This window comes from Sapajus apella, unplaced genomic scaffold, assembly GCF_009761245.1.
Source record: "Sapajus apella isolate SASKATOON/1434 unplaced genomic scaffold, GSC_monkey_1.0 scaffold8, whole genome shotgun sequence".
NCBI lineage: Eukaryota > Metazoa > Chordata > Mammalia > Primates > Cebidae > Sapajus > Sapajus apella.
The window spans coordinates 1,570,913-1,595,589 of NW_022436948.1; the positions used below are offsets into that span (position 1 = coordinate 1,570,913).

The 24,677-nt window shown below is 44.7% G+C and overlaps 1 protein-coding gene across 3 annotated transcripts in view; it reads right to left on the bottom strand.

Annotated features, from left to right (window-relative positions):
* The window catches only part of ADARB1 (adenosine deaminase RNA specific B1), a 148,088-nt gene that overhangs the window by 109,399 nt on the left and 14,012 nt on the right, over positions 1 to 24,677 (bottom strand). The gene's annotated exons all lie outside the window — the stretch shown is intronic.

The following is a 24,677-nucleotide window of genomic DNA, read 5'->3' on the forward strand; positions in this document are numbered from 1 at the left end:
ATAGAATCCAAATCTCATCATGCAACTCTGCACAGAGGTACACACCGAGAAGAAGGCTTGCCCCTTACCCCAAGCCCTGGCCCCAGCCTAGAAAGGCCAGGGAAGAGAAGAGAGAAGGGTTATAAGGAGCCCCAGGGATGGGAAAAGTCCACCAAGGGCCTGTGTGCATGTCTAGCTAACCTGCACTCATCTGTAGCAGATATGAAATCTCTGTGCCTCTTTACACTGAAAAACAAAGGCAATTCCAGAAAAGACACCTGAGCTAGACTAAAAACTGATGAGCCAATTTCTATCAATTTTCAGGGGGAAAACCAGTATTTTCTTGAAGAAGGGATGTAGGCATGACATGAGATGTGCAGAGACACTGTTCCCATACCTACTCCTTCCCTGATGACAGAAGCTGTAGCTGGGCACTTTGGGAGGTACCTCAAAGAGTCCAGATGACCATGAAATGTAACAAAAGCTCAATCTCACTAGTAAGCAGGTCCATGAGAATCAAAACTACAGAAAAATACCACACACACCTGCCAGAATGGTAAAAATTAAGAAGACAGAAACTTCCAAAGCAGTCAATGCCACATGGGGAGTGTGGTGAGAGCAGGCAGTGGAGTGCCCCAACAGGCACCATACCAACATCAACCACTCACACTGAAGTGCGTGTGCTCACAGCCAGTCCATCCACCATAGAAATACGTGTGCTTCTTTACCAAAACACATGTGTCAGTATGGTCAGAGCAGTTTTGCTTACAATTGCCCCAAACTGGAACCGTCTAAATATCCATCGCCAGCAGAATGAATATACGATATGGTCGAACAGCAGTGTACTATGGACAGCAATAAAAATGAACAAGCAACAACACAGGCCTGCCTCACACATGTGATACTGAGCAAAAGAAAACACACAAAAATGCATCCTTTGATTGCATTTATATAGTTAAAAAATAGGCGCAGCACAGGACTTTTAGGGCAATGAAACAATTCTGCATATTGTAAGGATGGATCCGTACAATCATAAATGTGTACAAACTCATAGAATGGCCAACACCAAGAGTGCACCGTCATGGAAATGATGAACTCTGGGTAATGAGGTGTCAATGTGGAGTCATCAACTCTAACAAATACATGGCTCTGGATATGGATGTTGATAATGGCGGAGGCTGTGCATGTGTGGGGGCAGGGGGCATATGGGAAATCTTTGTACATGCCCCTCAATTTTGCTGTAAATATAAAACTGCTCTAAAAAATAAAGTCTATTAAAAAGTTATAAACAAACAGGCACACCTAAACAAACAGGTTGCAGGATACAAGCTCAAATTACAAATCACCCACAGAGGTCAGCGGCAGGCGCCCACGCTCACAGGAGGACCCTGAGGAAGCCTTCAGGGACTGGCCCGGGTGAAAGGCACAGTGGGCTCTGTGATGCTTCACTCAGCTGCACCTTCCTCTGCATGCTCTCCTGCCTGCTTCTTAACAACAAAGGCAAACCCTGATTGTCTTAAAACTCACTGCTGATGAGCTGCGAGACAAAAGAGTGCTCTGGCACTCTCGATCTGAGCTCTCACTAGCACCGTCCCCTGCAGGGGGAGTGTAGGAAAGAGATTTATGTCCAAAGAGCATGGACAGACAGGCAGAGCTCAGCACAGCACTCAGGAGTACCTTTCAGAAGGTAAAAACTGACAGAGATGTGCCCACTGCATTTAGGAAGCAGCATAAGAATCTTGGCTTTCTGTCCTTGAGATGATTAAAATGTTATTTATTTTTTAAAATAATGGTAAAAAATTAATTACCTAATCAAAATAAATGAATCCTGAGAGCAACTATGACTAGAAATATTTAAAGTGCCATAAATGCTAGCAACTCCTAGAATATTACAATTTCCAAAAGCATTGATACGTGCTTAAGTATATTAGGTTTATTCCTCAAACGGTTATAGGTGAGGAGTTTAACCACCTAGGGATGAAAATACATTATTGTCAGTAGCAGTTGTCTAGTTCAATTCCCAAAGAAAAAGGTAAGTAGAAAACAAAGGGTAAAGCAATCCTCCACACCCCTGCCTCACTGGCTCTTTGACATCTTGGTCCTCAAGACACCACACCCGTGCAGAGGCTTGCTGGATGCTCCAGAAAACACAGCAATTACTTGGCACAGAAATGTACTGGTTTTCAAATTAGTTGGAAATAAGAAAATAATTATTTCATAGAATAAACAGATTAACATTTTAAAATTTGTTTCATGAATGGAAAAAGCTAAACATGCTACCCTGAGGCTAATTTCACCACTTTCAGAGTATATGACTGAAAATGGTTTCTCATCAAGTAAGATAATTATGCAGAGGAAAGAATCTCACGTTTTCTTCTCAAAATGTGGAAATGAAAAGGTCAAGTAAAAATAAATACAAAGCAAACTGACTAATTTGAGCTTCTTTTCTCCCTGCACCCAGCTAATAGGGCAGAAAGATATAAATAAAAGTGGTCAGACTTTTTCAGAGCGAGCACTGTAAGGCAAAAATAAATGTTCACACCGCACTTCCAGCTGAAACGTGACTAGTGGTAGCCCCCACACTACTTTTGGCTTTCCACTAATGTCTATAAAGACAAAAATAAAGAGAAAACTCCTCACAGTATGGCTGGAAACTACATACTGACATATAACCTCATACATCAAGTTTTCAAAGGAAAATTTCAGGAATAAATAAATGATTTTTGCTTAAAACCAGTGTGCTTTGGCTTCTCTATCACCAAAAACATCCAAAAAGAGGGGCATTGAGACACTGGTTTTAACAGCAAACCTGGAAACAACCAAAAGGTGCACTGATAGGTTAAACATACCACAGCCCGCCCATTTATTCTTAACAAACACTTGAGTGCCTTCTACATGCCAGGAGGATATGGCAAAAACAAAAGTCTCCGTCTGCACGAAGCCTCCAGTCCTGGCGGGCGCAGAGTACATGAGCTGAACCTGCAGCATCAGGAGGTGGTAACGCATGCTACGCAGAAAAACAAACCAGCCTCGAGGCTGATAAAGAAAGGTGGATACTTTTCTACATTTTGACCAGGACGTTAAAATCCAGGTCACAGAAAATCAGTCTACAAAACGGGAAACTGCTCCTGACTTGTTAAACAAAAGCATTTATGACAACTTGGTGGTACCACAGAACTCATGGTCATGCACACGCATGCATGCACACGTGCGCGCACACACGGGTGTACAGGAGGGGGCAGCAGGGCAGTCTGGTGATTCCCACATGAACCCCAGAGCCTGGTCTGGTCCCAGCCCTACAGCTGAGAGCTGTGCCATCCTGAGCAAGGACTTACTCAAAGTCCTTTTGACTCCATTGATTTGGCTCCAAAAGTAGAGTCCTAGCAATGCCACCTCCTTCAGGTGCATTTGCAGGGCCCTGCTCAGGTGATCCAACTTCTGGTTGGCTTGGCTTGGGCTCCAATCACATAGCCTTCACCAATGGAATACTATCCTTCTAACTAAATTCTGTGTTTAATATGTATCAGGTACCTTCCAGCCATGTGTCTTATGAAATCCATAATGAATACAAAGCCATCCTAAGAAAAAAATTGAAGTGTGGAAACTACCAAAATTTAACAACCCCTAGGTTTGGGGATGTGGTTGTAGTGGCTGGAGGGAAGGAGAAACAGCCCAGAGTAATCCACGGTAGAGCGTGTCCATCCTGGCAGGTGCATGAGAATTCAGTACCTACTTCCTAGGAAATCTAGGGAGAGTTACTGTTGTTTTTGTTATAAAGTCTATTTCAAAGCACACTGAGAATAAATTTAGAAGTTAACAATCATAAACTTTAATGCTCTTTCAAGCTGAAAAGGCAACTGCCTCTTCACTTTTATTTAATATGTCACTTCCAATGAAACATGTACCTGAGAAACAGCACCATTATTAGAGATAGCTATCAACTGAGACTTTTAATTATTTGCAAATCTGTAAGAAATGGTATCTTACTGAAGTTCATGGACCATTTTTAAGCACCTGTGTATGTGCATATGTGTCTGTTCATGCCTTTTTCCCACTTCCCTATGATTTTGGGGTTTTTCCCCTCAACTTTTAAAATATTTATGATATGCTACAAAGGTTTTCTCACAATTGGTATTTTTGTCTTTTGACCTTATTGTGTTGTTTTGTTTTTGGTTAGGCAAAAGTTGTTTGTTGCTTTTTTTGTTTTGTTTTCCTTGAGGCAGGGTCTTGGTCTGTCACCCAGGCTGCAGTGGCACAATTATGGCTCATTGTAGCCTTAACCTCCTGGGGTCAGGTGATCCTCCCACCTCAACCTCCCAAGTAGTTGGGACTACAGGTGTATGTCACCACACCAAAATAATTTTTGTATTTTTTTTGTACAAGTGGGTTTTGCCATGTTGCCCAAGCTGGTTGCAGTATTTTGTAATGTAGTTAAATTCATCCATCTTTTCTTTTATTGAACCTGAATTCTGAGTTACACCTTTAAAAAGGCCTTTCCCAACATGTAGGTTATATTCACCCATGTTTCTAACACTGGAATAGTTCCCTTTTTCACATTGAGTCCTCTGACCCACTTGCAGCCTATTTTTGTATGTGGTGTAAGGTATAAATCCTAATGATATCTTTTACAAAATGGTGTCCAATTGTCCCAAGAACATGTATTTAACAATCGATCTTTGACCCAACAATCTGAGATACTACGTTTATCATATACTAGATTTCCATCTATATGCGGGCTTATTTCTTCCATTGGTCTGTCTGGCTATTCATGCAGCCTCAACACACTATTATCAATAAAGAGTCTTTGTAGTATGTTTTAATATCTAGTAGAGCCATTTTCCTTTTCTTGGCTCTTTCTTTTCTAAGTTTTCTAGGTATTCATGCGATTTCAATTTTAGAATCAACATGTCCAGTCCAAGAAAAAAAAAAACTGAGTCTTTTGCTTTCATATATTTATTAGCATCACATTAAATTTGTAAATTAAGTTAGAACTGACATCTTAATAACGCCAAGCCATCCTAACCAAGAACAAGGTGTCTTTCCACCTGCTCAAGGTGACTCCTGGGACTTTCTCAACTTACTGTTTTCTTCACTTAGCTTTTGAACAATTCTTATTGTGCTTATTCCTAAGTACTATCTCGTTGTTGTTGCTTTTGTTAATGGGGTTGTCTCTTCCATAATATTCTGATTTTCTGTGTATATGAATATCATTGATGTCTGCATATTAATTTTTTATTTCTACTAGACAGACTGCTCCCAGGTATTCCCAAAACAGGTAGCTTTATTTTTTCTTTTTCATATTTTAGGCCTTTGTTTTTTCTTTCCTTTACTCAACCTAGTCAGTGGATACATTAGGATTCCTTCATATTGATTAATGAAACTGCACATCTGTGCTTTGTGCAACCTCTTCCTGCCTTGCCTCAAGCCCTGCCCTGATGTACTCAAGTCCAGCACCTACTCCTTGCTTTGGGGTGATACAATTGACACAGAGAGAGACAAATTAGCATTCCAAAAGTATATTCAGCCACATGTATTCTCAGCAATACCTTCTTTGCCTTCCTGGCTCTTGTTTAACTATACTTAATTAAATTTGTGTACCTCCCACTAGAAGGACCCTATCATAGGCAGCACCAAACATGGTTTATAAAAGTACAGTGAGCTAAATATTTTAAGTTGCTCGGAAGTTCCCAAGTCACTCATTATCTGGAGAATAAAAAGGGGACGGCAAAAAACCCCAAGGCCTGTGGCTCCCCAGAGTTCTTGTGGGTTTCCAAGTGCAGACTCACAGCTGAGAAGCTGAGTGCAGGCATCCCAGTACTTGGCCTAGGCACCCCTTCTGTCTCCAGGTCAAGTATTTAGGATGGCCTTAGAGATATGATGATAAACACACTGAGAGCAAGGATAAGTTAAATGACAGATGATATCTGTACTTAATATATGAGTCTAGGCTGCAACATTAAACACAACCACAACCGACATTGAACACAGAAAGCTTTGTTAAATGTCATAAAAAGGCTTTAAATTCAGCAGGCAACATAGCCAAGTAGAGAAAGGACCTATTATATATATATAAACAAAAAAAAAACCTCCCATGGGATTTAACATGCCAGCTATAAGACACAATTGTAATAAAGGCAAAGAAAGGAATAATGCTGTGGATGAGAAAAAAAAAAAAAACAGCTTTTTTTTTTTTTGAAAGCTTGATAACACTTGAGAATCTAAGAACAACTTCATCAAGTTGAGAAGCAAACAATCCTAAAACATGAAATGACAGGGTAGTTTTTGTTCTTACAAAAGAATTTCTGAACTAGACTGTTGGTATTCCTCTATAGTTGTTTTACAGAACAAAGACAACACTATCACCAGCACAAAGTCTAAAAAGCAAAGAAGCTGATTTCAGTCAAAATTCCTAGACGTGGGTATACTATAAAAAGGGAACTCACTCAAGAAGTTCACAATCATAAAGACTAGACAGTGGTGAGTTTCTCAGAACTTCACCTCTACAGACAGACAAATCATGTTTCCAGTCCCCTAACTTCTTGCAACCAACAATACATTTTCATGAAGGAAGCCAGTCCTTGAAATCACCTACATACTGAGAAATATTCTCATATATGTGTGTGTGCATGAAGAAAATGTAATAAAGAACATAAAAAGCAACACAATGCTAGAATGCTTTTAGCTTTAGTGTTTTAAATAATTCCATATTTCCTTAGGGCTGTTATGATTTTTCTCTCTTAAAATATATTCAATTAATTGTGATCTGAGAAGGAACAGATGGGGACCAGTCAGGTGCAGATGAAGGAAACAGAAACCAGGCCTTCCACCTCTTGTATCATACTTTGGCTAAAATGAAACCAAAGCTCCTCTAGAAAACCATAAATTACACAAATATTAAAAAACAAAGAAGAACGCTGGGTGCGGTGGCTCATGCCTATAATCCCAGCACTTTGGGAGGCCAAGGTGGGCAGATCACTTGAGGTCAGGAGTTCGAGACCAGCCTGGCCAACATGGTGAAAGCCCATCTCTACTAAGAGTGCAAAAATTAGCCAGGCGTGGTGGCAGACACCTGTAATCCCAGCTACTTGGGAGGCTGAGGCAGGAGAATCGCTTGACCCCAGGAGGCAGAGGTTGCAGTCAGCCAAGATCATGCCACTCCACTCCAGCCTGGGGGAAAGAGAGAGACTCCATCTCAAGAAACAAACAAACAAACAAAAGAAGCAATGATGCATCTAAAGCACAAAGAAAATTCACCTGGGAAGTAAACCCAAAGCTTTACATGCTGTCCTTGTCTCCACTTTAACCCTATTAGGTAAGTTTCTTCAACTCAACCCTGTTATCCAACTCTATTCTCAGAACTTGGGTACTTCATTATTTGGGAGCATTTTCCCCAAGGGAAAAATGCAGACTTTATATCAATGTCATAAACATCTGGACCCCTTGTAGCCAGCAGGCACCCCCAAAAAACTTCCAAGAGCAGGTGTGGAGCTGCTCTGTGTGAGGCCACCCAGGGGGGCTGCTGCGAGGCTTGCCGGGACAACAGAAGGCATCTGCCGGCCCATGGGCTTCCCACCAGCACCAGGTAAAGTCCCTACTCCCCAGAACGCACGCTTGCCACTGCTGACATTTCCCTGCTTCCAGCCCTTCACAGGGAGACCCGCAATGCCATGTCTGTCTTATTTAGCCAAAACAGACCACCTCAGCTTTGCTAGAGGTTACTACTAGCAAGTATGACGAGAGTTTCATCTCAACCTTTGAAGATTCTCTCCTTGAGAAACACCTCTGGTTCTCCTGGGTCCGTCCCTCATTCCTTGTATCTCCCAGCTGCAGGAAGGCCTGTCCCTGCCCTGACCTCCACTGTGTCTCCACTGATCCAATTCTTCTCTGCTCTTTCCTGGAACCCACTCTATCCCAGGAGTCCCCAGCCAAATGTGTGCAGTGGCAACAGCCTCTTTCCCCTGACAATGCTCCTTTATGGGCCCCACTACCCGCGACAACTCCAGAATCCAAGCTGACAGCACCCGGACAGCACCTGATTCTTTACATATATATATGGCACCAAAACTAACCACATTCCCCAGCACAGCCTCTTCTCAGCCATTTCACAGATACCCAAGGCTGCCAGGCACAACGAGAAAGATGAGAAAGGGAAAGCCCAAGTGGAAGGAAAGGGCGGCAGTCCTACCTCACTGAAGGGAACAGAATGCACTTGTGAAACATGCGCAAGTATACAAGCTGGCTGCTCCAGGAGGGACCCCCACAGTGAACCCCTTGGAGATCAACTATCACCGACCCCCAGCCTGGTTTGATAAGTGTGCCCTGACTACTTAGTGTTCAAAACCAGAAGATATACTGCTTTAGGGTAACAGACAAAGTTAAGAAATCAAAGAAACCTAGTAGAACCATTTACACAAAAGTCAGGACAATATTTATTTGGAGCAGAAGATAGAGATACAAAATGTGTTTTTTAAAAAACACTTTTTTTTTTTTTGGACGGAGTTTCGCTCGTTACCCAGGCTGGAGTGCAATGGCGCGATCTTGGCTCACCGCAACCTCCACCTCCTGGGTTCAGGCAATTCTCCTGCCTCAGCTTCCTGAGTAGCTGGGATTACAGGCGCGCGCCACCATGCCCAGCTAATGTTTTGTATTTTTAGTTGAGACGGGGTTTCACCGTGTTGACCAGAATGGTCTCGATCTCTTGACCTCGTGATCCACCCGCCTCGGCCTCCCAAAGTGCTGGGATTACAGGCTTGAGCCACCGCGCCCGGCCAAAAAACACTTATTTTTAAAGTAAATGTTATTTTTAGAACAATTTTAGATTTGAAAAATTGAGCAGATGATACAGAAAATTCCCACAAACCCCACACCCACTTTCTCTTATTAATATCTTACATTAGTATGGTTTAATACAGGAGTCCCCAACCCTTGGGCCACGGAACCGTAACACTCCATGACCTGTTAGGGGCCTGAGCTACACAGTGGGAGGTAAGTGGGGGGCAGGCGAGTGAGCTTCATCTGTGTCTCCAGCCGCTTCCCATCGCTCACATGACTGCCGGGGCTCCACCTTGTGGCAGATCAGTGAGTGGCAACATTAGATTCTCACAGGACTAGAACCCTACCGTGAACTGCGCATGGAGGGATCTAGGTTGCGCACTCCTTAAGAGAATCTGATGTCTGATGATCTGCCACTGTTTTCCCATCACCCCCTGATAGGATCATCTAGTTGCAGGAAAAAAAAGCTCAGGACTCCCACTGATTCTACATGATGGTGAGCTGCACAATTATTTCGTTATGTATTACAATGTAATAATAGAAATAAAGTGCACAATAAATGTAATGAGCTTGAATTATCTCCAGATAATTCAAGATAATTTGGTTATATCCAAAACCATTCTCCCAGCCCCTACCTCAGTCCATCGAAAAATTGTCACCAGTCCCTGGTGCCAAAAAGGTTGGGGACTGCTGGCTTAATGGACTCACCACCGTGAGGCTGACCTGGCCCCTGCTGGGTTGAGCCACCCCCCCCTCACGCCCTATGCTGTCCTCTCTGGAAGTAAGTTGCTCTGCACAGCCCTTGCCTTGGGGTGGGGGTTGTGCTCCACTTCCTGGAAGATACAGCAGCTATAGCAGCTACAGAGATGCTTTGGAATTCTGCTGGAAAAGGAGCTTTGTCTCTTCTCCCCATTTATCAGTCATTTACTTATGTCAGTCTGGACTCATGGATATTTATTTATCTCTGGGCTATAATCCAACACTACTTAATTTTGTTGTAGAAATTGTTCCAGCTTTGGCCACTGGGAGCTCTTTCAGTTGGCTCCTGGGTCCCTTTGATACCACCCATTGATATAGGCGTGGTTATGTTTGTTTCTTGGCATTTCCTTGCCATTTCCTTGGCATTTCTGGCACTTGTGTATTTCCTGCCCAGTCCTAGAATCAATAATTTCTCCAATAAAGAACCTCACTCTATTTTTTATATGCTCTTTTATGGAACATGTAGCTACATGTTTAAAAGATACAGTTGTGGTACCATTTGCTGCCTTGAACGCATCCCCCTCTTTCTGATAACAGCACCCCAAATGTGCTGAGGAAACTGCCTTCTCCTATTGAACTGTCTGCATAATTACCTCCAAGAAACGAAAAATTATTTTAAACCCTTGTGCTGATAACAGACACAGACCGAGGTAAAAAAGATAATTCTAGTTAGAATAAAAATAAGCACACTGGCCAGGCATGGTGGCTCACACCTGTAATCCTAGCACCTTTGGAGGCCAAAGAGGGAGGATCACTTAAGCTCAGTTCAAGACCAGCCTGGCCAACATAGTGAGACTCCTTCTCTACAAAAAATTTAAAAAGTTAGCTGGGTGTGGTGGTGCACCTGTAGTCCCATAGACCCATCTACCCAGCAGGCTGACGTGGGAGGATCACTTTAGCCTGGAAGTTGAGGCTGCAGTGAGCCGTGATTATCACTGCACTCCAGCCTGAGTCACAGAGTGAGACCCTGTCTCAAATAAAAAAATAAGCAAGCACAAGATATGCTCAGTTTAAAATAAACCACGTCTGGCAAAACTACGTCCACCACTGTTACTACTCATCCCTTACTCAATTTTAAGCAGCACTCGTCTCCCAAGTAACAGTCAGCAAGACTGGGTGCTAACATACCCAGCATTCACAAACTCCAAATGCTTGTGTATGAAGCATACACTATCCAGAAAATTTCACAAGCTTTCTGCTTGGAGAAAGAAATGTTAAAGTTCTAAAGATGGGGAAGTTCATGACAACTTCCAAAAGCAAAAGAAGCAATGATTACTTGGGAAGTAATGCTTTCTTTAAACTCCAGTACAGGAAGTAAATGTTACATACTTGCAAAACTTTTGACAAGCATTAAAAAATGTTTTCTTACATCACAGGTATACTTAATCATAACTTCAAAGCTTCCAAAACAGAAACTCTGTACACACACTTCAGGAGGTTTTCCTGAGTGCCATGAAACAACGGAGCCTGGGGTGTCTGCAGAGATCCGCTGCACCCAGCACTCAGCAACTGGCAGCGGGCGTTTCCACACCTGCTAAAGCCCGCTGGGCAGCTAAGCAGCGCCAGGCGCAAGACTGTCGGGACACAGCCGCCCGTGTGCAGGGAACACTGAGCACGTGAGCGCAGTACCAGCTCCGGAGCGCCAGGGCGCGCGAGGCGGCCGTCTGTTCCTACCGGGGCTGACCGTTAACAGCCGTGAGCAGGAGTTAGGCCAGGGTGCAGCTGTCAGGACCTCGCTGGACAAGACCGGAGAAGACCCCGGGGAACAGACGCTCCAGGCATCGGCCGCGACTGCGGCACTAGCTAAGGGGAAGAGCTGGAGCACTCGGCCATGGCGGCCCGACCTGCGCGAGCGCTGCTGCTGCTGCTGCTCCTACTCCTGCCAGTACAGAGCCTCTCAGAGCCCGAGGCCACCGCGCCGACCCCCACCCCGACCCCGGGTAGCAACTCATCGGTGAGCAGGCCCCTGCCCAGCATCGAGCTCCAGGCCCGCGGCCAGCGCCCCAAGCTGGGCCCGATCCTCCTGCTGGCCCCGCTGGCCCTGCGGCCCATCCTCCTGTAGGGGCACCCAGCCAGCCACGTCTAGGCAGCCACTGGGACCGGCCAGCCCCATCGTGCAACAGAGACGCCTGAGAGCTGCCTACCTCCATTCCTTGACTTCACTCAGAAATGGGCCCAGAAAACAGAATCCCACCAGGACTGGTTTGGAGCATCCGGGGACCAGGGTTTCACTTCCTGGATTCCATGAAAAGCCTCAAAGGAGATGCCACGTCCTACTGAGTTAAAGATGGGGTTAAGGAACCTGGGTACCCTACCCACAACTCTGCCTTGGGAAATCAAAAGATACTTACCTTTTGTTTGGTTCATTAAATGTATAAAGTCAAAATATGATGAGGTCATGTGCAAGGCCTCCTTGTTTTGGGTAGAGTGGGAAGGGCAGAACTGGCAGGCACTCCCTAAGTCTGCCACCTGCCACCTTGCAGAATTCTCTAGGAATGCACTGCTGCTGTGGCGTTCAGTGCCACATTGCAGCATTTGACTTGGGAACAGTAACTGCTGGGGGCCATTGCAAGCCTAGTTAGCAAGCCTAGTTAGTAAGTCCAGCTTGTCTACTCCACTCTACCCCACCCATCCCCATTCATCCAAAGAACCTTGTAGCTATGATTTCAACCTGGTTCCAAAGACCAGACATATATAATCTCACATAACCTGCAATGCTGCTTTTTAAATTTCTGTATACGTTGAATAATTTTTACAAGTTTTAAGTGACCTTTTAAAACATATATTTTTAAATCTTTAACATGAGGGGGAGTAAAAGGAAAGCATTTGGAAAGGGAAGACTAGAAGCTTGCCTGCTTCAGTTCACACAAATTTACACTATTTCTATACATGTGTTATCTCTATAAATCCACATTTAGAATACTTCCTGTATAAATACTTTTAGATAGGACCTGAGACGAAGCCTTGAGTAGCTTCTGGAAGGAAACCCTAATACCACCATCGAGGCATACACACACCAACATCCAGCATCTAGGAGGGCATCTGGGCCTCCATAGCCCAAGATGTGCCAGCCCAATAGAGCATTCCCAGAAACTCCAGATCCAGCCGACCTCAGAACAGCATGTGAACACTTCACACGGGGCTTACTGTGCACATTTTGGATTGCACATTGTGTTCAGTAATTATGCTTGAATTTACATAACTTAAAATGACATATTTTAACATAAATGGCAAATTTTAAATTTTTTTTGAGGCAGAGTCTCGTTCTGTCACCCAGGCTGGAGTAGTCCTGTCCCAGGTTCAAGTGATTCTCATGTCTCAGCCTCCTGCATCTCTGGGATTACAGGTGTGTGTAATATTACCACACCCAGCTAATATTTTTTTGTATTTTTAGTAGAGAAGGGGTTTAACCATGTTGGCCAGGCTGGTCTCAAACTCCTGATCTGAAGAGATCCACCTGCCTTGACCTCCCAAAGTGCTGGGATTACAGGCGTGAGCCACTGTGTCTGGCCTGTAATTATTTTTTTAAAAAGTTCGCAAAGCAATCTGAGGACCCTAATTTAACAGACTTTATACTAGGCATTGAAGGATGATCAACTACAGCTTTGACATAAAGGGGTAATGAAATTGCTGCTCTCTCACAGAAAATTACAGTTCCTGGGTCACCGACCCTACCTCCCCCTCCTCAAGGAGAAATGTGGAATCAACAACCCTTAAGAGAAATCCTGAGAGGGAAGACATGCATGAAAATGCCAGTCAGTCTACATGATACAAGGCTAAATTTCAGTCCCAAGCATCTATTACATTCCCGTCTAAAGCACCACCTGTCTGCTGGTAACACTACCACTGAAGCATTTGTTTTGTTGAGGGAAAACAATATGCTTCTACATGAGGGGTCATTTCTGCTCTACAGGGAAGAAGGACACTGTCTGGCCTTATAAACCTAGAATACTAAGAATAACCTGACCTCCAATTCTGAGGCAGAGGCAGTGAGCTCAGGTCAAGGATAAGTTCTCCCAGATGTCCAGTCAATGCCAGAGAAGTCTCTGCCCTAAAAGAGAAACATGAACAAATATACACAAGGTTTAAGGCCATATGTGCATAAATAGCCCAATGAGAACAGCCTGCAGCTCCTACCTAGCACTTGCCATCCCCCACCCTGCCACAAACACTTTACCTAATCATGTAATGCTCACAGGAATGAGGCAGGTATGAGCATATGTTTTGCAGGTATACAACACAAAAGGTATTCCCCGCCTTTTGCAGGTAGGGAAACTGAGGCCCAGCAGGTTAAGCCACATGCCAAGATCACGCAGCTAGGAAGAGACAGGATAGGGATGATTGAAACTCAACAGTTTGGCTCCAGGGGCCGGGCACTCAACCACTCCTTAGCTGCCTCTCCACTGAGAACCTAGAAGATGCCTCCATAAACAGGTAGGTCAGGACAGAATGGAAGACAATGGTCATATAATGAGCTGGGGCAGGAAGGGCCATCAGCAGAGGAAGAGCACACATGGAAAACCACCAGATGGGAGTAGGGGAAGCACATACAAGAAACTTCCAGGAAGTTGTGAGCAGCCCCTGGACAGAGACAGGGAGAATGGTTCAAGGGAGGAGGCCATAGGCCTGAGCGGACCTGGGAGAGTGATCCAAGGGAGTCTGGACACAGATGGGAGCCAGGTCTAGCCCAGCCTTGGGGTGAGGAGGAAGGCACAAGTGTATTCCAGATGCCCTGGTGGGTCCCTGGGGCCTGCGAGCAGAGGGCAGGAATGAGGAGAGCACCGAGAGAATGAGGGACATTGAGAGCTTATGCCAAAGGAGAGATGATGGTGGCCTGCCAGCTGCTGGATAGCAGGGAGACATGGGAAAAGCAGGCACCTGGGTGGGGAGTAAAAGCAGGGACAGCAGGCGCATGTTCAGGGGACTGGGTGTGACGGTGAGGGGACACGAGGTAGCTAGGATGACTGCCAGGCTTCCAGCAGCTGGGTGGGTATTGGTGACATTCACTGCAAGGAGAAAGGCTAGGAAATTTAGGAAGATGAAGCTCTGGTTTCAGATGCTCATTTTGTGACACCTGTGTGACATCAGTGGGGCGTGAGAGGAGGCTGCCTAGCAGGCTGGGCCAGGGGACCACATGGAGCTCAGGTCGAAAGGCAAAGGCACTCTCCTTTTCCTTTAGGGAGCAGTGGTTTGTCTCTGAAATTGCTTCCACCCAATGGCCTCCCTGATAACTCCCCTCAAGTGACTTCAAGTCAGCACAACCAAACAGACCAGCTAGTCTGCCCACTCCACCACCCCAGTGGGCTCCCACTATGCTGTCCAGTCACAGGCACTGCCTTCCACTTTGTCACATGGCCAGCACCCAGGCATCCTGAGAACCTCACACATGTGTCTGAAGTCCCCACCAGCCGAGGTCCATCAACCCCTGCCTGGACAGCAGCCCCTCGGCATCTGCTCTCCATCTATTCTTCAGTCATAGGAGCCCTTCCACGCCAAAACTCTGAGTTCATGTGCCCAACCACAGTGGCTTCCCACCTCCAGAAAAGAAAAAAAATAACAATTCTCTACCATGGCAAAAGCCTTATACTTTGTACCACATCACACGGGGCCTCAGCATCTCCTGACCAGTTTTCAAACTGGCAGGGAACACCAATCCATCAGCCCCAAAATCATTTTGGTCTCCCTCATTTGCACACCAGGCTTCCCCAAAGCTCACAGGCGTAGCTTTTCCAGCATTTGCTCTTTTGTCCTCAGTTAGCAAAGAGAAGGTATGTGACCATCTCGCAGTGGAAAATACTCTCCTTAAAGAATGGAAAGTGCCAATCCCAACCCCCGCATACCTAAGGGATGCTGCTGAGGAAGCAGGGGAACACACATCCCTACATCCAGTTCCCAGCAGAAAACACAGGAAAAAGAAACTGAACTTGAAGAGGAAGCCACTTGGGAACATTTAAAAAGAGGAGAAAATTCCTCCCAAAGCCCAAGCTGGCTTCCCCAGAGGTTCCCTCATCTCTTAGGAGCCCTTCTGGGTCTTTCTCTAGAATGATCAACCCCGGAAATGACAAGAGAGGCCTCAAGGAAGTACATGGGGACAACAGTTCTTTCTGGAGGGATGGCTTGCCAGAAGCAATTCCAGAGACAGAAACCACTGCTCCGTAAAGGGAAAGGAGGGTGGATGATGTGGGGGAGGATTGGGGCTGCCCCTCTAACAGACTCAGGGCAGGGCACTGTGAGGACACAGGCTTGCAGATAGACAGACAGGGCCGGCACAGCTGGTGCAGAGGGTGAGACTGCCCAGCTTCCAGACTTCCAACAGGAGACATGCAAACCCCTCCTCAGAGCAGGGGGAGTGTCTGTCCCTTGCTGTTCTGTTCCCCATGGACATAATCCGCTCATGCACTGTTTCCCACAGAAGGAGGCATCTGGAAGGAGGAAATGGGCTGCTTAGCCCTGCTGGTCCTCCCCTCCTCTTGGGCGAGGCACACCCACACTGAAGTGCTTGGGTTTCTTCTCCTGCCCCGTGGAAGGGCCTTGCCCCCAGCCATGCTTGTTACTGGGTAGGAAGTTTGTCTAATTTGGAATAAAGGATTAGCAAACCCACTTGACCACAGACAGCCAATTTCTCTAGTTGGTTTTATCTAAAACAGCCTGCATCTGATCTCCACTTGCCTATCTACAACGTGTGTGGCTCTCCCAACTGGTTCAGAACTTGAAGGGCTAAAAACTGGGTGCTAAATATAGGGCCCCAACAGGCCCACTTTTTAAGCCTCCTTCAGTCAGGAACCAGGACTTACAGCCCACAGCTCTTTGTTGATCTGGCTGCGGAAGACCCTCACTCACTCCTGATTTTCTGGAGCACAGACCCTGCCCCAGACATCAGGCAACGGGAGGTAGTCATGGAACACTCTTCCAGCCAATGAGACAAGATACTGGGTTTCCAGAACTCCTTATTGCTTTCCTGATGCAGAGACCACCCCTTCCTGCCTCACCACCTCTCAGCTGGAACATCAGGCTGGAGACACGACCCAAGGAGCCAAGCATGAGAAGGAAACGCGCACTCTGAAACAGCAGGATGGAGAGACAGAAGCGTCAGGCAACATGGATGGCAGAGTTTCCATGGCTGTCAGAAACACGGCTGTCCCAGCCCCAGACCACTGAGAGAAGAGCTGACAGGAAAAGGGGGCAGAGAAAAACTGCTGGGTTGGGTCTGAGTCAATGATCACTGTGGGAAGCTGAGAGGGGCAGGATGGACAGGAGCCTGGGGAGGGGATCCAGAGTTCAAGCAGGTCTGTGCTGCACCGTGTCAGAGCTCACAGCAAAGGCTGGGGCATCACACGCAGAGCAAGTGGGGAGTGCAGCCTGGGCTGAGAGCAGGTAGGCTGCACCCACAGGGCTCCTGGTGATGGGGGACCTGCGCAAAAGACTGAGCCAGAAGGATGCCAGGCTGACAGAGCCCATGGAATCCAAGAGGATGGCCAGTTCTGTACAATCCAGCTGAGACACTGATTAAGGCACTAGTTAAGGACAAAATACAGGCACTGACCTTAATGAGACAGGTCATCAGTGACTTGCAAGACCCATTTCAGAGGGATGGAAGGCCAAAACTTGAACAGAACAGACTGAAAAGTCAAGGAAGTCATGATAATGGAGAAGGTGCCTAGCACATGGGCAGCAGAAAGAGGCTGCCAGCTTTCAGTAAGGAGAGCGAGTGCAAACCTCACCTCTCAGTGAGCATCCAGGCCCCTCTGCTGATGGAGGTCTTCAACTTACCTTCCTTCATCACAGTTACCACTTTACATCTGTTTGTATTATTACTTGATCGACAGACATCTGCATCACTAGAGATTTCCATGAGAGCAAGGAACATGTCTCATTTGCTCCTCCCTCTCCCCTCAACATGATGCGAGAGGCTGGACAGGAGGACAGGAGGACAGGAAGGGGAGCTGTGTGGACATTACGCCCACCAGGTCAGCTGTCTGAGGAAGCAGTGAGTCCATGCATGTCTGGAGCCTCGGCAGGGTAGAAACCTTCGGAGCAGAAAGACATAGTGCTTGGGGCTGCTTCCATGTACAGAGGATGTTCCCTGATCCGGTGGGGCGCCTTGCAGCACGTGACTATGGCTGATGGTGGTGGTGCCATAACAACAAAATACATCTCCCCAAAACGTGTAATTCAAAAGTATCCTAGGAAATTAATCAAAAACTCTCAAAAATTTTACTTCAAGATCTTCCAGTTTAAAGGTAATTTCAGGCAATAAACTAGTATTGGTTTCAAAATCAGCTGACAGTACCTGGGAAGCCACACCACTGCTCCATAAAGACACAGACCAACAGCCTCACAGAGGTCACCAGTGAGGGATCTTGAGCAGTGCTCTAAGTACATGCTAACAGACAGCTGCTTGCAGAGTTGTAAAAAATGCTTTTGAATGTTTCTGAACAAATAATTTGATATATTCTATTTCTCAAAATACCCTCACTTTTTGTTAAAGACCCTCACTTTTTAAACACAAAATCACCAAAAAATCACCTTATGAAAGAGAATATTAAATATAACATTAAGATCAAGAAACCACCTTTTAAAATTCTGTGACTAAAAAATATTACAATCAGGATAGACAGAAAAATAATCAGATCAGTCACAATCACCTCAATCAATGACAAACAAATCACCAGTAAAAACAAAGTGGTAAAAGGCAAGTTATTTAATTTTATTTTATCAGACACTTTTCTGAGCAGCCCCCATGTACTGTGCAGGGTCGAAAAACCCATGTACTTCTTAATGTACTTAAAAGGGCAGATGAGAGACATTTGCCCAAAATTAAAACACAAAGTAATTCCGTTCTGGGACTTCATTTGAAAATCTAGAAGGAGCCCTTGCATGGAAGCATCAGCCTCCAGGGCCTCTTCACCCTGACATTCCTGGGGCTGTAGCTCAGGCACCCCATGCCTCTGATGAGGAGCCCTCTGGAGAAAAGACACACCCATGCCTCCTTCAGGCCTGCAGGCAAAGGGCCTCTTCCTGAGAGGAGGACAGAACTTCCCAACACCATGAACCTTCACTCCAAAAAGGCTAAGACCTAGCTCCAAAGTCACAGCAGGAAACGTGAGAGGCGGCAGAAAAACCCACAAGTGAGAGAACAGCAGCTGTGTGGGCCAGAGGGCTCAGCACCCACAGAAAGCCGGCACCTTTCTTCTTCTTGCCAGGGACGACAGGCAGATGCTTGTGGACACCTGCCAATGGGAGCAACCGCCAGACCTAGAAGAGCCCAGCCCGGTGCGCCCTCACCTGGATTTGTGAGAAAAGTCCCTGAAGTCCCAGATCTAGGGCCTGCAACGTGCTCCTACCCGAGAGACTGGAGGTTGCCCTGGGAACTGGTGAGGAAAGCCACAGTGCACCCCAGCAAACTGCTTAGGATCAGTCCAGCCTCCTGAAGCCAACTGCCGGCGGGAGTGAGGTCCAGGCACAGTATGGGCAGCGGCCGTGCTGCTTCCTTCCTCGGGAGGCTGCTTATTTCAGAGACTAATTTCCTGGTTTTCATTGTGCCTATTGTGTGAATATTTATTGGGGGTGGGGTATAAGCTGAGACTCCTCAGAAGGATTTCAGGGCCTAGTAACAGATTACCCTGTTGGCTATAGAAATGGGACTGAGATAGCCTCGACTTTAGAAAATGAAACATGATGCCAATTTTGACATCTTTAGGACTTGGGCTCCATCAAGAAAAATAAAGTACAAAAATGTGTGATGATGAATTACTCCTATGTGACAGGAATGGGAGCTTTATTATAAAACAATTTTTAAATTATTATTCAAGTAAAGGGTTAGATTGAAACTGTAAAGAGCATGACTAATTTTCCTCTGCCTTGTCTGCTCTACTTTGGGATAATCCCTAATACTGTTCATTACTTCAGTATTCACAGAAAGATGTTTTTGCTTTTCCTGTGTCATGATACTATTAGTATCAGTCTCGTCAAGTGACTTGTAAATATCAATAAATAAAATGTATCCATTTTTAAAAATCCAATAGGAGCACAATAATAGGGAAGAAATTACTTTTGACTAAAGCTGAATTCCTGATTCTAAGATTTAAAGATCATCTACCAGGATTAAGATTTGATCCTCACAACTGTTACCTTCAAAGAGTAAATTCCAAGGGTATAACTATATCAAAAAATAATAATCTATATTTCCACACAAATTTTTATGTTCATTTAAAAAATCTCTTTCATCAACCAGTTGTAATTCAGTATAGAGAATAAGGAGAGATAGAGGGTAGAAAGTCTCTTGGTAAACAGAAGGACCACAGATTTTTCTCCATCCTAAACAGAGATTCCAGTTGATGAAGAAGGCTCCCATGCAGGCTCAGGGCAAGGAAAGAAACTGTGCTGCTAGCACTGGACCTCAGCTCCGGGCAAGGACACACCTTCTGAACTGACCACCCAGGAGCGAAGTGGACCTCAGCTCCACGCAAGGCCTCACTATCTGACCTGACTGCCCAGGAGTGAAGTGGCCCATCCTTCCTCCAAAGCATCATTCTGCAGACACAGTGATCCAGGCCCAGAAGCAAATGTCACTCCCGGTTGTGCTTGTCACACACCCTGCTCCTCCACAATCTCCTCTAGGAAATGATCTCTAGAGTCTTTTAAATTGTTCTGAATAAGTAAAATAGAATTCTTTTCTCTTATTAAAAATAAAATGCCGATTTTCAAATTAAAGGCAAATTAATTTTGCAAAGGATTAAAAAAGCAGAAATCCAAATCAGTTTAGCACAAAGATGAACAGATGGATTTCTGAGGTCCACTGGCCTGCATCCAAATTTCCCAGCCTAGCCACAGTTAAACTTGATCTGGAGTTTTCTAGCTCTTCCTCTCCTGCAGGGAAACCCCCGCTCTCCCTGGATGGTGGCCCACAGGAGAACAGGGAGCTCTACTCCACAGGACACCTGAGCATCAGCAAACATGTGACAATGCTGTGGAGGCATCCCAGGATCCCGCCCCTAGGAGCGACTAAGCTACCAGAAGACATAGTCACCCAGGCAAGGCTGTGAACAGCACTCCATATCCCTATTGCTCTCGCTTTGAGCCATAAACAGAGATCATGCTGGTGGGGAATAAGGTCTCATGATGTCTAGAGCTATAGCAGAAAACTGTAAGCTGATCCTCTGCTTCTCATTAAGTGATGACAGTTCAGGCAACACACAAAGTGCCATTTTGCCAAACTGTACTATTACAACCCTTTAATCATTAAACTTTCTAAAGTAAAAATCATCAGATTCAAGTCTCTTATCTTTTCATTTTAAGAATTAAGTAAAAGCAGAAATAATTATATAAGTAGTTGAGCTAAACGTCAACTAGTATTGAAGCAGTGGAAGAAATCGGATTGATTTAGGGTTGATTTAAGATAATACCAGGAGCAAAGACAAATGGATGTTTGAGTTAGGAGAAAATTGGCAAGGACGGTCAAAGAGAAAAAACATGTGACTTAAAGACATAGCAGAACATATGCTCTGTGAAGAAAAGGACTGAGTTATTTCATTCACTGCTATACCTTTGGTATCCAAAGTGCCCAAAAAATACTTGTTCAATGACTGCATAAATATATGAATGAAAAACATCAGTTTATATGAAGGAAGTTGAAGAACTTCATGAATATAAGATGGCAGCAATGCCCCACATTTAAGAAAAGTTATCACAGAACCTACATTGTTTAATAAAGCCAGTGCCACAATAAAAATCAGATGCTCAATTTTTCAATAAAAATCACTATAAACCCTGTATTTTCCTATCTATAAATGAGGTGGCCAAGGCAGTTCTTGGAGGGGGGAGGGGGAAAATGTAGAACTGTAAATGCACAGAATAGAAAACAAAGATGACACGAAAATAAACAAAGTATTCAAAGTCCCAAGTGAGAACAAAGGTGGACAGAGGTCAGAACCAGGGTCCTCTTGGGGTGGACAGGAGTGCTGAGCTGGACAGGTACCAGGAGGCCTCCAGGTTGATCTCCGTGATGGTTGTGTGAGTACACACAGACCTGAGAGTCACCAGGCTGCACACTCAGTCCCCACTGGTGTTCTTATACCCGTTCATGAGAGAAGACTGTCACATTTTCAGGAATTTTATAAATCAGTTGACAGCTCATTGGTAGCTTGAAACAGGAAACGGCAGGAACATTTAGACCTTAGGAATTGGCAAATGCTACAAATCAGGGCTTTTCACACACTCCCATCCCTCCTTCCCACCAAAAGCCACGTGTTAAGCACTTATACCACTGTGTGGCTACTACAGCATGTAAATTATATGAAAAAAAAATGAAAAGGCTAGGGGTGGGGTTGGGGAGAGACTCATTTTTAAAAATGAAGGTATTAAAATAAATACCAATTTTAATTTTGCACTGTGTTAAAAGTAGGATTTTCCTCAGAATGCAGGAATGTTTAATATCAATAAATCTATTAATGAAATTCGCTATATTAAACAGACTGGAGGGAAAACCATGTGATCATCTCAACAGATGAGCATATGGTAAAATTATACTGCTACTCATGATAAAGATTATTTTTAAAAGAACTCTCAGCAAACTAGGAAGAGAAGGTAACATCAGCAAAGTAGAAAGAGGTGGTAACATGCTACACAAGATAAAGGGTATGTACAAAATAACTATTGTATAATAACATCACGCTTAAGGATGAAATACTGGAAGCATTCATGTCAAAGACAAGAACAAGAGATGCAGCCTGCTGGCCATCGCTATGATCCAAACACTACACTCAGCACAGTACCAGAAGTCCTAGCCAGTTAATACAGGGGAAGTACAAAGTTTAGAAAGGAAGATGCATGTTCCCAATAGGATCCTCTATCTAGAAAACATGAGACACAAATGACAAGCTGTGGAAACAACATACAAAAACCAATCACTTTTCTATACAGGAATAACATGCAATTTGAAATGGCACTGAAAGAAAACACTGAGTAGTGATAAAGGTGGTATTTCTGATCATTGGGCAAAGGGTAGACTATTCAATGACTAAGGCAAATTGAAAAAATAGCCCAACTTCAAACTGTACAAAAACAAATTTCATATAGATCAATATGCTAAATGTGAAAAACAAAATATAAACCTATTAGAAAAAATTAAAGAAAAATATAATTATTGAAGTAGGGAAAATATTCTTTGGATTCAAAACCCAAAAGTCATAAAGAAAAAAACAGATAAATTTGACTATAATTAAAACTTCTTTTGAGGAAAAAAAAAATCGACCAAATCCAAAAACCAAGATAAACCAGGTAAACACTTTCAGGTGAGAAGAAACCGAGGCAGGGGCTGGTCCTGCCCTTTCTGCCATTCTCCCATCACATTCTGCCATGTGCTTTCTTCTTCAACTTTTTACATTGAAACTTTAGACTTATGTGAAGGCTGAAAAATAGTACAGAGAGTTCCTCCATGTCCTTCTCCAAGCTTCCTCTAAAATCATAGATGTGTAAGTTGTGACTGGGAGAAGGATATATTGAAATCAGAAAAGAAACACTGGCACAATATGATTGGCTACACTACAGAACTTATCTGAAGTTTGGCGGTTTCTCCACCAATACTGGCTTCTGTGCCAGGATTCTGACCAGAATCACAGGCAACAGTTAGTTATCAGGTCTCTAAGCTGAGACCGATCCTCAGTGTTTCCTTGTGTTCATGACCTGGACACTTCTGAAGAACACTGATCAGATATTTTGCAGGATGTCCCTCTACTGGAGTGTCTGATATTTCCCCATGACTAGACTGTGATTGTGCATTTGTGGCAGGAGTCCCTGAGTGGGCACATGCCATGTCATGTGGGGTGGCATATGACGGCAATTTGTCTTGTCAGGTGATGCTGATCTTGATCACCCGGGTGACGCGGTGTCTGCTGGCTTCCACCACTCTAAAGTTACTATTTTTCCCTTTTTAATAAATAAATAACTTGGGGAAGAAATAGCTTCGAGGCTAGGCAAATATCCTGTTTCTCTCCAAACTCTGGCCCACTAGCCAACATCCTCCCACGGAACTCACCTGAAGCAAATATTTCTGTGGTGTTGCCTGAAGGGGATGTTCTATTTTCTCATTGCTCCTACACCAATTAATTGAAATGCTTCTTCTTTTTTCAATTTCTTCTTATATCAATAGGCAGTGATACTGACTTTGTTTACAGATTGTACGCCTATATTATTATTACTCAATTCCTTGATCAAAGTGACACCCCTCTGGCCATGGGCCTCCTCCAGGTTGCTTATGTGTCCTCTGACACACCCCATCCTTTCTGGGCACTTTCTTACTTTCCAGCATCATCACAGGTTTCAGACTCATCTTCTGCAAGAAACCCTGCTTATGTTTATTGGCAATTGATATTTAGGTGTGCTCCCTGTTACTGGAGGTCATTGCTTCTAGGTCTTCCCAACGAACAAAGCTAGGAGATGCATATGTAGGTACATCACTAACCCGTGCTTGTAATGTGTACACCTCTATTTACTTCTGTGCTGTACATGCATATATTAAAGACCACAAGGTCACACTGACACCTGATTCCAATCCAAGAGGGAGCACAGGCTCCCTCTATCTTCCTTTCCTTATTTGAAACTTCTTCCCGGGACAGTGAGAAACCTAGCTCTCAGGGTCCCCTATGAATCCCTTATTTGTTCAATCCCCAGATATACATAAAGTTGTTTCACATTGCTCACCATTAACACTGAGAAAAAAAATCACTACTATTTTGTACAGTTCTCTTCAGCCTTACAGAATCGAGTCAACATATCGTTTTCCCAAATAAGGTTAACACTATCCTTCCCACCACCTTTGCTGTGGCTCTGCCACTTTGTACTACAGTGACACGTGTGTGTTACTGTTTATATTCCATTTTGGGTCCCTCACATCCTGGTTGATATTAATCATCTACTTTACTTTGGGCATATGAAGTATTGCTGTGGTTTCAAGAGCTGGGCCACACTAAAAAGTATACTGAGAGCAGAATCCCACCCATGACCCAGCACCCGCTCCACTTCCCTGTCCCCCTCACCCTCTGCACTCCACCTAAGATCAGCACCCACTCCACTTCCCTGTACCCTTTGCCCTCTGCACCTGACCTATGACCCAGCACCCACTCCACTTCCCCGTCCCCCTCACCCTCTGCACCCCACCTAAGACCCAG